The sequence below is a fragment of the Macrobrachium rosenbergii genome, chromosome 41 (genome assembly GCF_040412425.1).
Source record: "Macrobrachium rosenbergii isolate ZJJX-2024 chromosome 41, ASM4041242v1, whole genome shotgun sequence".
Taxonomy (NCBI): Eukaryota; Metazoa; Arthropoda; class Malacostraca; order Decapoda; family Palaemonidae; genus Macrobrachium; species Macrobrachium rosenbergii.
In genome coordinates, this window is record NC_089781.1 from 52,707,131 (window position 1) to 52,719,372 (window position 12,242).

Genomic DNA, 12,242 nt, shown 5'->3' on the forward strand with positions numbered 1-12,242 from the left:
AATTTATCATCCCTAGGAACTCCTGAAGGGCCTTGATGGTTTGGGGTTCAGGAAATTTTCTATAGCTTTTACTTTAGAGGCAGTGGGGCACACTCCTGCTGGGGAAATCTTGTGTCCCAGGATGTCTACTTTCTCTTTCCGAAGATGCATCTGTCGAACCTGACAACTAATCCGCTGTCCCGCAGGTGTTTCACGATGGTGTGGACGTGGCGAAGGTGTTCCTCTGGGGACCTGGAAAAAATGAGGATGTCTTTGACGTAGCAGATGCAGAAAGGAAGATCTCCCAAGATGGTATCCATCAGGCGCTGGAAGGTGGCGCCTGCATTCCTGAGACCGAAGGTGGAATAGGAAAATGTGTAGCTTCCGAAGGGCGTGATGATGGCGGTCTTTGGGACGTTGTCAGGATGCACAGGGACTTGGAAGCATGACTTCCGAAGATCCATCTTGGAGAAAATTTTGGCTCTGTGGAGGGTGCCTGTCAGGTCTTGCATGTTAGGGAGAGGGTAGTGATCTGGTGTTGTTACCAAATTCAGGCACCGATAGTCCCCGCAGGGCCTCCATGAACCATGGGATTTCTTTACCATGTGGAGATGGAATGCCCACAGGCTTGATGCCTTTTTACAAACCCCCATGCGTCCCATTTCTGCGAAGGCCTGTTTGGCGTCTTGTAACTTCTGGGGGGACGGATGTTGGAACTTGTCATGAGTTGGTGGGCCCATCGTGGTGATGTGGTGGAAGATGCCGTGCTTTGCCAAAGCCCCAGGTGACTGGTGTAGTTCTGATTTGAACATGTCCAGGAATTCCTGTAGGAGGGACGTGTAGCTGTTAGGGGCTGCAGAGCATATGGAGGGCATCCTGGGTCCGGTGGAGAGCTGATGGGAATGGCACTTCCCTGTGTTGAGGAGGTGCTGTCTGGTGACATCCACTAGGAGTCCATGGTGCCCTAGGAAATCCATGCCCAGCAGAGGGAACTTAACATCTGCTACGACGAATTGTTCTCTTCCTCCCATTTTTGTTGCGACCTGGGAACGTTACTAACCCCCGCAGCTGGTCCCAGGCTTCCCTGAGTGATGCATCTCCAAAGGGCTGGGATAACAGGTCGAATGCTCACTGTGCTCTCTCGGACATGGACATGGAGTAGGAATTCATCAGTTTGTTTTTAAGTCTGTGTATGAGACTTTGTATGGTTGTGCATCTAGCCAGGGGGAGATTCTATTGAATACTTCTGGGAGCACCGTCATGACTATGTCCAATTTTGTAGCATCATCTGACATGCGCGCCATGTGAAAATGCTTTTCTGCATGCCGGAACCATCATGCTGTGTTTTGGCGCGAGAATGGGGGAAGGTTGACTGTGTCTGGCTTTGTTGGTGAGAGCGGCATGCAGATAATCCTCGCGGGTTCGCATTGAGGTTCTACCTCTGACATCTTAACTGCTCATGCACCAAAACGTGGGAAAAGGTGTCGTATTGAGTCCGTTAATGGCGCTGATTTGTTCGAGAGTTCGAACAAAGTGCCAGAACATGCCCTTGTGGGTATGCCATATTTATTCCGTTAATGGCATGGTTTCCGTCAGGCAGGGTGCTGTCAGAGGCCTAAACTTTACACCACAGTTAGTCTGCTAAAGGTTCTCTGATGGTAGGGTGCGGCCATAGTTAGTCTGTTAATGGCTGGGTCAAAACCACGCTACCTGTCCCTGACCCGGGGTCACCGGTGTGAGGCTTCAAGAAAAGTCAAGGGTGAAAGACTGATTCTTTATTATTCTCGACAGGTGTTTATAAGACAAAAAGTGGACGGAAAGGTAGCGGGCAACCCGAGTCCCCCCTGCGGCGTCCATACAGGATTTGTGTTTTTTAGCAAGCATAAAAATATGTACAACATTTGTTACATGACATATAAAAGGTAGGTATACATATCGGCAGAAAGGCCGTACAGTGATGCATGAGGTACACAAAGAATCTGAAATAAAGACATGACGTGATTAATGTACATCTGAAAGGGAGAAACACAAGGAAAGAGAGGCACGATTTGACGCCCTTACACCGGTTGTAGTTCAGTTCACAGCCTCATATTTAACTTAACCTTAAGAGCATCGATAACTCCGTTCACACATGTCGTTACCAGTCACCGTCGATTCTAGGCCTAAGTGACTCCCATTAAACCTTTCATTTGTAAAGAAAAAAAACAATATTTCTAATTACTTATCTGGTGTATCTGAATTCTCCTTCATATTTGTCAAACTATTCTATTTCAATTTGACGATTTTGACGATATTAATAAGAAAACTGGCGTATGTAAGATTTAGAAGTTATCGTGCATCCAAGCGGGTCTACTCGACATTGGATGTTGCAGGCATGCCAACCGAACCACTTACGGCAAAGCATTTTCACTACCCTTCAGGAAAGCGAACTGTATTTAGTTTAAGGAAATTATAAATTCTGTAACATTTTTGATAATTGTATCTTATTTGCGAACTTAAAATAACATTCTTTCTTTTAACAGAAAGCTCTTTATACACAATACTCTGTCAACATGGTTGGTAGGCCTGCTCGTTTCTTAACATAATGAAATATTTCATAATGATTCGGACAAAATACTTAAAAGCCTGTATAAAACAAGGAATTTTCTCGCAGTGTTATATTTTTCTTGCTTTAATTGATACTTCTTTTCATATTATAGAAAAATTTCTCAAACTAATTAATATACAGACGATAAAAAAAGAAATAGGATCTGAACGATATATTTTGTGAAGTGATGTGTTGCAATTTTCCCCACGACTGGGAAGGTTCTAAGTTCCTGATGGTATGGAACCGGGATGGCCAGGCCTGAAGGGCACTACCAACAAACATAGAAGCGAAGGTCCATCAAGATCAGGCAGGGTTTTACAATTTTCTTTTAAAAAATAGGCTAGTTAAATGCTGAAAGCTATACAAAACCCATAAAACTCGAAAAAACATGCCTCTAAAAGCTACAATTTTCCACAAAACTTATTTCCAAACAATCAGGCTACACTATAAATGAACATTAATTATATCAGGCCCTGGATGGCAAAAATGTGAAGGGATTAATTTAGTATACTAAAGGAGTCGGCTCTTGACTTTAAAATGAACGATTTGGCTGGGGAGGTGACGACTTGGAGAGTGCTTAGCTTACCTCAATGATATGCCCTCGAGAAAGACGCATTTTGACCCTCTGCATGTGTCGTCGTCACCTCGGTTCCCTTTCAAAATTTATACAAAGGTTATTTTACCGAAAGAGGTACTCGAATTATATAAAAAAGAGCCTCTTTGACATTTCCGACATCCACAACACAAGCAATTCGCCGGACACAAATAACAATCAAACATATTACAGAAAAAAAGTGAACCACGAACTCAGCCACCTGCTCATTACTCCCTTTCGCTTATCGTGAACGTTGTGAAGGATTGTCGAGAAAAAACGGATCAATTTTCTCACGACATAATGCAGTATTAAGTATCATAATTGTACATTATATACATATATATATATATATATATATATATATATATATATATATATATATATGTAATTATGAACCAATCCATAAGTGTTTTATAAGAAGCCCCTCCAAACTCCCATGTGCTCTGTGATTCTCTGTGATTGAGAAGCAATGGAAAACCAGCTCCAGCCCTCTATGTGCCTTTGTGATCAAGGTATAACTGACAAATGTCACTGGTTTCCAAGGTGCCATGATCCTATTAGCCCCTTTCGAATATAGGGACCCAGGCTACAACCACGCCCAGCAGGGCCAAGTAACAGCCGTAACCCCAGCAGAACAAGGGATGCCTTGTTGGGGCATGATGAGTGGGAGCCAGGCAACCCTCTGAAAACTTTTTTTATTAAAATTTCATTACAAATATCAGTTAATTTTATACAAAATTTTCATAACAGTTATATCGACAATATAACATAATAAGAAAGATTTTGAAATGGAGTATATTTCATAATTTCAAATATTATTACAAAATAACCTTAATTTAATATGCACAAATTTTCATAAAAATTCAACAATATAATATAGTAGGAAAATTTTGGAATGGAAGTGCATTAATTTCATGAATTCAAATATTATTCACGTATTTACTTGTGAAATGTTTTTCAAGTTCATATGCATTTGATAATACCCATTTTATGTACTTTATTTTACATTTTAATATTGAAATGATTTGACTTGGTAACACCTCGTTTCTACTATACCACATACAATTTACATACTCAATAATAAGTATACTTAATGTATTTTTCTTCTTCTTTTCTTTATAATCGAAATCCAACATCAATACTTTTATTGGATACTGAACTTTTATATCACATACCTCTTCAATCAAATTCTGGAACCACTTCCAAATTTTTTTAACATATTTACAAAAATAAACAACATGTAGATGATTTTCATTTTCCGTACATTTATTGCAGAAATTATTATCAGCAATATTCAATATCTTTAGTCTTTCCTTAGTAGCCAAGGATTCATACAAAAATATATACATAATACTTCTTTGATAGGAGTCAACAAATTTGCACGAAAGGTTACTCCATATATCACCCCAATTACGCAAAGGGTACCTCTCAATTACAATGGGCTTATGGGTTGGCATCAAATACTGATAAATATTCTTACTTTTGACATGTGGAAATTTAGGCATTCTCAATAATTTCCTTACATTACCAATAATTATATTATAATAGGGAGTAGCAACATAAGACACATTAGGGCAATCCTCTACAACCGACAACAAATTTATTCTAATACACGTGTAATATAAGGCTAACTCTCGTCCATAACTATCACATAACATAATATTCAAGAACGTACTTGTTAAAATAGCTGCGGCTTTATAAAACACATTAATAACCCCAATACCACCTTCTGTTTTTGGCAGATACAAGGAATCCCTCTTAATTGGTTGATAAGTTTCACACCACAAATACCGGAAAATATATTGTTCTATAATTTTGCTTTCTCTTTCCCTAATGGAAATACATGACACATGTACCAGACTTTGCTTAAAATAAGAGAATTTACAAGAATAGCCTTTTGATATAGAGACAAGTATCGAGTCGAAAGCATATTCATTTTTACCTTAACTTTATTGATTAAAGCATCCCAGTTTTCATCTACATTTCATTGTAATCATTGGTTATCAATATGCCTAATACCCAACACTTATTTTTCTGTTGTATCCAATCAAGTGGCCATACATTTTTGTCCTTCCAATTACCTAAACCCATGACACAAGTCTTATCTCTATTTAGTTCTGCACCAGTAGCTAGCTCAAATTGCTTTATAATACTAAATACTACTTTAATACTTCTTTCTTTACTAACAAAACTGAGCTGTCATCAGCAAAACCAACAACAGAACACTGGAACCCATTTGGGAGGTTCACTGGCACAATTTCATTACCTTGTTTTATTGTTCTGTATAGAGATTCTCGAAACAATACATATGCTATCATTGACACAGGACATCCTTGCCTTATGGATCTGTCAACAGGAAAAAAGCCACTAACAATCCCATTTACACAAACTGCACTTAGGCATCCATTATATAACATTTTAATTTTCATGATAAACAGCTCACTGAAACCCATCCGTGATAGTGTCTTAAACATGAAACTCAAATTAACTCTATCAAAAACCTTACTCCAATCCAGGTTAAGTAGAGCACAATCCAATTTATTTTCATTTGCATAATAAATTACATCCCTAATTAGAGTATTACATTTCACTATTGATCTTCCTTTAACAGAACAAAACTGTTCTCGTGATATAACTTTATGAAGAACACTTTTTAATCTATTAGCCAAAATTTTTGCAATGCATTTATAATCCGTATTCAGTAAAGAAATAGGTCTCCAGTTTTTTAAGTACAATAAATCACCATTTTTGGGTACTAATTTCAATATGCCCGTTTTTTGGCTTTTTCCTAATTCAGTGTCTAAATCTATCGCAAACTTAATCATTTCAGAAAACTCTGACTTAATTACATTCCAAGTCTTTAAATAGAATTCCAGAGGAAGACCATCTTCACCCGGAGTTTTACCTTTATTCATCATCTTTAACGTATTTAATACCTCTTCGACTGATACCCCTCTGCATAATATTTCATTGTCCTCATCAGTTATTGTGCTCCCTATACAAGTTAGAAAACTATCTTGTAGCTGCTCTTCAGTATTTATCTTTGAGAATAGTTTTTCATAATGCTCCTTTACATGACAGACTATCGCCTCTGTGTTGTCGAGCGTCACACCGCTTTCTAACCTCAGTTGCCTAATACTATTTCGCTTCCCTCTGAGTTTTTCTTTACCTAATAAATGTCCAGATAATCTCTCGCCATTTATTCTCTCTTCTGTCCTTAACCCAATCTTTATACCATCACATATTTCATCTTTTGTTGATTTTATTCTATCTTTTATAGTCTTCATTTCTTCAAATTTATTGTAACCAACAGCAGCTTTACTTGATAAGTATTCAAGATAATTTTGCAAAAATTTTAGAGTGGCATACTTCTCTCGTATAGCTTGTTTAGACAGCCTTATGAAAAACTCTTTTAATTTTGGTTTCACAAATGTATCCCACCATTCCATAATATTGGAGTATTTTATTCTTTCATTTCTTAAAAAATGCCATAATCTTTAAAATTTCTCCATGAAGTCCCTCTCCAATAATGAAACATTTAACTTCCATATTCCTCTACCTATTTTACAACGATTATCAAGCAGAAATTCAGTTAATATCATATTATGGTCCGTTAAAGATAATGGGATATTTTTACAATTCTTAATATTACTATACAAGTCAGTCACGTACACACGGTCAATTCTTGAAGCATAATTGCCTAGGATGTACGTATATTCGGGAATACTGTTCAATGCAAACCAAGCGTCTTTCAATCCTAAATGCTGTACTAAGGATTTAAGACCTTTTGATACATACCTCTCATTACCTGTACTAACATCTGTACCCGAAAGTACGCAATTGAAGTCACCAGCAAAAATCAAATTTGATATTATGTTGTTCCTTAATTAAATAATACAAAATATCCACAGAGAACAAATTCTCCCTCTCTCCCTTTTTACTTGAACCTGACGGTGCGTATACATTCAATAAAGAGAGGTTTATATCATTATACCGTATCCTTGTAAATAATATATTTCCAGTGTCATCCTTTTCACTGTTAATAACTGAAATATTTGACCTTTTATTAAACAGAAAACACGTACCACCTTTAAAGCTAGTAGGCATATTCATTACAACCTCAAAGTAATCCTCTAAATATTTTACTTTATTCACATCTCTAATATTATGTTCTTGAAGGTATAATACATCAATTTTATATTGATCAACTAACATCTTTACTTTCAACTGCTTATTAAGCTCATTTAGACCACAAATATTTAATGAAGCAGTAACTAAGGCCATTTTAAGGGATATATTAAAATAAATGCATACTTATTATTTACCTATTTTAGCCAGTTTAGAACATCTATTTTTACCATTACTATTATTATCATCATCATCATGTTTGTGTTTACCAGAATTCTGATCACTAAAAAGACCATGATCTACTACATTATCAACAAACAAATCCTGGCTTTCATTTAAGGGGTCTGACAACTCAGAAAAAACAAAACATTCTTCTTCACTATTATTCGATACTTTTAAGCATTTCTGTCCATTGTCCTTTGTAATGGTCATTTTTACACCTGAACTGTCGTCGTTAACTGTAGCTTGCCATTTCTGTCGTACTGATATTTGGCTTTTATCTCCGTTCCTATTCTTGTTACCCTTTTCTTTTCTTTGGTTCTTTTGTTGCCTTTCGTTTCACTCTCTATTAAGGTTTCCTCTGGAATTTTAGTATTCCTCTTAAACTCACCATCCATATCTTTTTCATCTTCACCCTTTGCTTCTTTACGAGTTTCTTTTTCCGTTGGTACTTGCTCAACTTCTTCACTGTTGACTATTTCTTCGGTTACTATCTGCATGTCGTCTTCGTATTCCACCTTCCCTCTATTGATAATTTCTTCATTGTGCACTTCATTCTGCTTCTTCTGTTTCTACTTGTACAACTTCATCAGGAGATAACTCTGAAAACTAGTGGAGAACCCTCCACTAGCAGTCACCACTCCTACCCAAAACCTGAGAGTGCCAGGAGGAGAGGTAGTGCAGGAGTCTCCCTCCCCCCTCCAGCCTGTGAGAGAGACCGCAGTACCTGTACTGAAGGTGCAGGTAGGAGCGTGCCAGGGAAGAGCTTTATTTGACACTGGTGCAAGTGTGTCAGATAGTAACCCAAAGGACTTTGGAACAACAGGTGACCACGACAGGCGAGCCCGGACTCAAACCTTCTACGTAGTGTCAGCATTACACAGAAGGAATTACAGTGATATTAGGAATTAATTTTGTGTGAAGGAACAAATAATAACTAGCACAGATGGGAAAGGGATCGAAGTACTTTTGAGAATACAACGAATCTCAGTGGAGGGGGAGAGGCAGCACAGCTTAAGTGTCTCCCTCTGCTCAAAGGGGGTGGGGGGGATACCTGCCGCCCCGAAGGCGGGAGATGTGGCACCCCCTTGAACGCTCTTGTCCCTAACTGCGACACCTACACAAAATATATCAGAAGGTGCATTAGTTATGATCGAACCCTTGAGAGTTGGAATAAATTTATCATCCCAGGCTTGAGCGAGCGGATGCAAGACAAAGTGAGTGTACCTTTTTCTTGACATCAGTAATCAGAGCATTATGTTAGACAGTGGGTCGATATGCAGCCTTGAACCTTGTGAAATAGCAGATGCCTCTCACATGCTCGTGACCTTGGGTAGCACGTTTCAGGATTGCAGTGGGGAGCATCTGGGTAGACTCCTCTGGACAGCTGGTGGGTCTACCCCTGTTACTTACTTATCAGGAAATTGTAGAAGAAATTGTAGAAGGTTATTGAGATATAATCGCAGTTGGATATGAACCCCCAGGCAGAATTAATCATCTTCATTTTGTTATAGAGACCGGGAATCACCCACCCAGTTTGTCACCAGCAGGGAATAGAGAATGAGATTAATAATTTAAGGGATCAAGGGATAATTAGAGAATGTGAATCTCCCTGGACCTCTCCAATCATGATGGTTAGGAAGAAGGATGGTTCTCTTAGATTATGCGTTGATTACAGGAAGTTAAATAGTATCACAAAAGACAATGCATTCCCATTGCCCTCTATTGAAGAATTGTTAATTCAGGTCAGAAATAGTAAATTCTTTACCACATTTGATTTAAAGTCAGGCTATTATCAATACCCATAGACAAGAGTAGCGAAGAAAAGACTGCCTTTATAGCTAATGATCAGTCGTTTGAATATAATTACCTCCCTTTTGGAGTAAAGAATGCTCCTGCCCATTTTTCACGTGTTATGATGTCCGTACTAGCTTCGCTATTAAGGCACAGAGTATTTGTATACTTAGGTGATATAATCATAATTGTACAAAAATAATAATTTTAAGTATCTTCCCGAATAAGGAAAGATTTTTCTTTTAAAGTTAAACTTTTTCCCCTTGGAAACTTTTGAGCTTCTCGCAAGAAAGCGCTCATCCAGATTCCTTGACAAGGACGCTGGAAGGGTAAATATTGGATTGTAGAAAACCTTCATCCAGATTCCTTGCCAGGGACGCTAAAAGGTAACCTCAAGATATGAAGTACCCTACTCTGGCAGTACAAGTACAAGCACAAGTACCAAGGCAAACAGTTGTTGGTATCACTTACCGGATAGCAGCAAATACAGCTGCTTTGTGCTTCCTGCCCCCCATCTCTGGAGCATTTCTGCCTCAAGATAGTGCACGCGCCGACTGTGGTGAACAAACTTTATGAACTCTCTTTTAAACATGTGTAATTAACTGTGGATGATTTGTTTGAGGTACTGCGTCAGAGATATGGAGCGTGAGTCCAGATCCTGCTAACTACCCGCCCTGATGAAGCTAGCAAGGCCTCAAAGTTATAGTGCTCCATCAACTTCTTCAGTTTCATGGATTAACTTTCGTAAAGTGCTTCGTCAGCCTCTGTTTGGGTGAGTAAAACAAAAGTTTCCAAGGTACTTTGTTATACCAGTTGGGTAGTAGACATTGCTTTTGCTTTGGCCGATCATTGTCAAAAGGCCCCATGAAAAATCTTTCCTTATTTATCACTAGCTTTAAACTCAATTGAGTTAAAAGGTCGAAAGTGCTTTTTTAATTTGCTTGAACTGTGTTTAATTGATCACAAGTGAAGTTAACAATTTCTTAAAGTAACTGAACTTTTTCCTTTGATTATAGGTAACGTTACTTTTTCGCTGAATGTGAAGTGGGTCCTTGGAAGAGACAGAAACGCATTTGTCGAGCTGACAAAAAGTGCAGTGCCAATTTTAATAAAAATAATTAAATAATTATTGGTCTTAGTCTTTCTTTCCCATTCACCCCTATTCCACACCTGTTTATATTTGTATTGTATAGTAACTTTGATGGAATATTGTTTTATTCAGTGAATGGCGCCCAACGTGGGGCTCTTTTTGACAGCTCGTGAACCGTTCCGTTCTTTGGCGTTAGTATTAATTTAATGGTTTCTATAGTTCGTTCGCGTGTTCCATTTATTAGCCACAGAATTTTCCTTACAATGTATTTTATATCAAAATAACGGTTCCAAGAAAATGGGATATATTTGCGGTTATGACTCGTGATTTGCAGTTACTTGCCGCACAGTTAAGGATTTTGTTTTGCTTTGTAATTTAACGTAATCGTGATGGAAAATTCTTTGTAGCTTTAAGGCACTGATGACGGGGGTAGGTAAAATTTTGTTTTGATATGCATATTTGACTTTGTTAGCTCAACATTTTCTGTATACGTTTTTTCGTATAATTGTAACTTCCATTCTTTCGAAAATGGATATGGCAATTAGGAAGAGAGGAGGTCATAAAGGATCTATTACCAAGTTGTTAAGAACTTACTTAAAGAGGTTTTAGCAAGAGAGGATAAGCTTGAAATAATTACCCTGAGCGATAATTTAAAGAGTAATTTAGATAAAATTGACAAATTGAATGAATCGATTTATGACCTAATTACTGATGAAGAATTGACAAAGGAAATGGTTGCGGCTAACGATTATAGTCTTAATGTTTGCAGAGTAATTCACGAATTGCAAGAAGAACTAGACAAAATGAAATTGTCTTCAGATGTAGGAAACGCTTAGGTGAAAGTAAACATCGGATTTCCTTGCCTGATATTGAACTACCGAAATTTGATGGGATCCTGCTAATTATCATAAATTTCTGGTTTCGTTTGAGAGCTTAATATCGAAGTATAGTTTATCTAGTTTTGAAAAGTTTTCATATCTCTCGAAACAATTGACCGGACCAGCGAAAACGCTACTTGAATCTCTTTCGCTTAAAGACTTGAGTTATGAAGCGGCAGTTCAATTACTTAACGAGGCCTTTAGTGACACGCTTACTCAACAGTATTCTGTCATTTCATCTCTTAGTAAACTCACTCTAAATAATGATGCTGTAGATGCATTTAAGTGGATAAGTCAAGCGCGAGTTATAAGAGATCAAGTTAGCACATTAAAAATAGACGCAAGTATATTTGTCCAATATTTTTTGTGGAATAGCTTGTGTGATACATTTAAGAAAGAGGTCACGGCTATTACAGGTAAATCAAAACCTAGTCTCGATGAGATAATGGATAGCGTTTTTGAGGCTAATGATAGGTTTGTGCAAGTTCAATCTAAGAAGGTGAATACAGTAAAACCGAAGGTATTATCTTTGGCAACAAATGTAACTGACAAGCCTGATACTTCAAGATATAAGTGTAATCTGTGTTTCTATGATAAGGAACCGAATGCTGGGGACCATAGACTTAGTTTCTGCCCGAAATATACCGATCCGAAGAGTAGAGTCGATAGGCTTGAGGCTATAAACTGTTGCATTAAATGTGGATCTTTAGAACATATTAAGAATTGTAGGACTAAATTAAATCCTTGCCGTAGGTGCAATAAATTTCATATGTCCTATTTATGCTATCCAAGTCTTAAATCTGTGAAAAGTAAAGAAAAATCTAAGTTACAGATAGGCTCTCCGAACAAAGGTAAGAAAGTTGCTATAGGTAGCAAGAATACTTCTAACAATATGTTAACTGCTAATTATAATTCACAAATCCATAATGACGTAATCCTTCCTACGGGGACAGTGTTCGTAAACAAGGATGG

At 37.7% G+C, this 12,242-nt stretch overlaps 1 long non-coding RNA gene across 1 annotated transcript; it reads left to right on the forward strand.

Annotated features, from left to right (window-relative positions):
- Positions 1-9,583: 9,583 nt before the first annotated feature.
- Positions 9,584-10,431, forward strand: LOC136826487 (uncharacterized). Its single transcript, XR_010849630.1, has 2 exons — positions 9,584-10,074; positions 10,319-10,431. It is a non-coding gene; the product is annotated as an uncharacterized lncRNA (long non-coding RNA).
- The last annotated feature ends 1,811 nt before the right edge of the window (positions 10,432-12,242 follow it).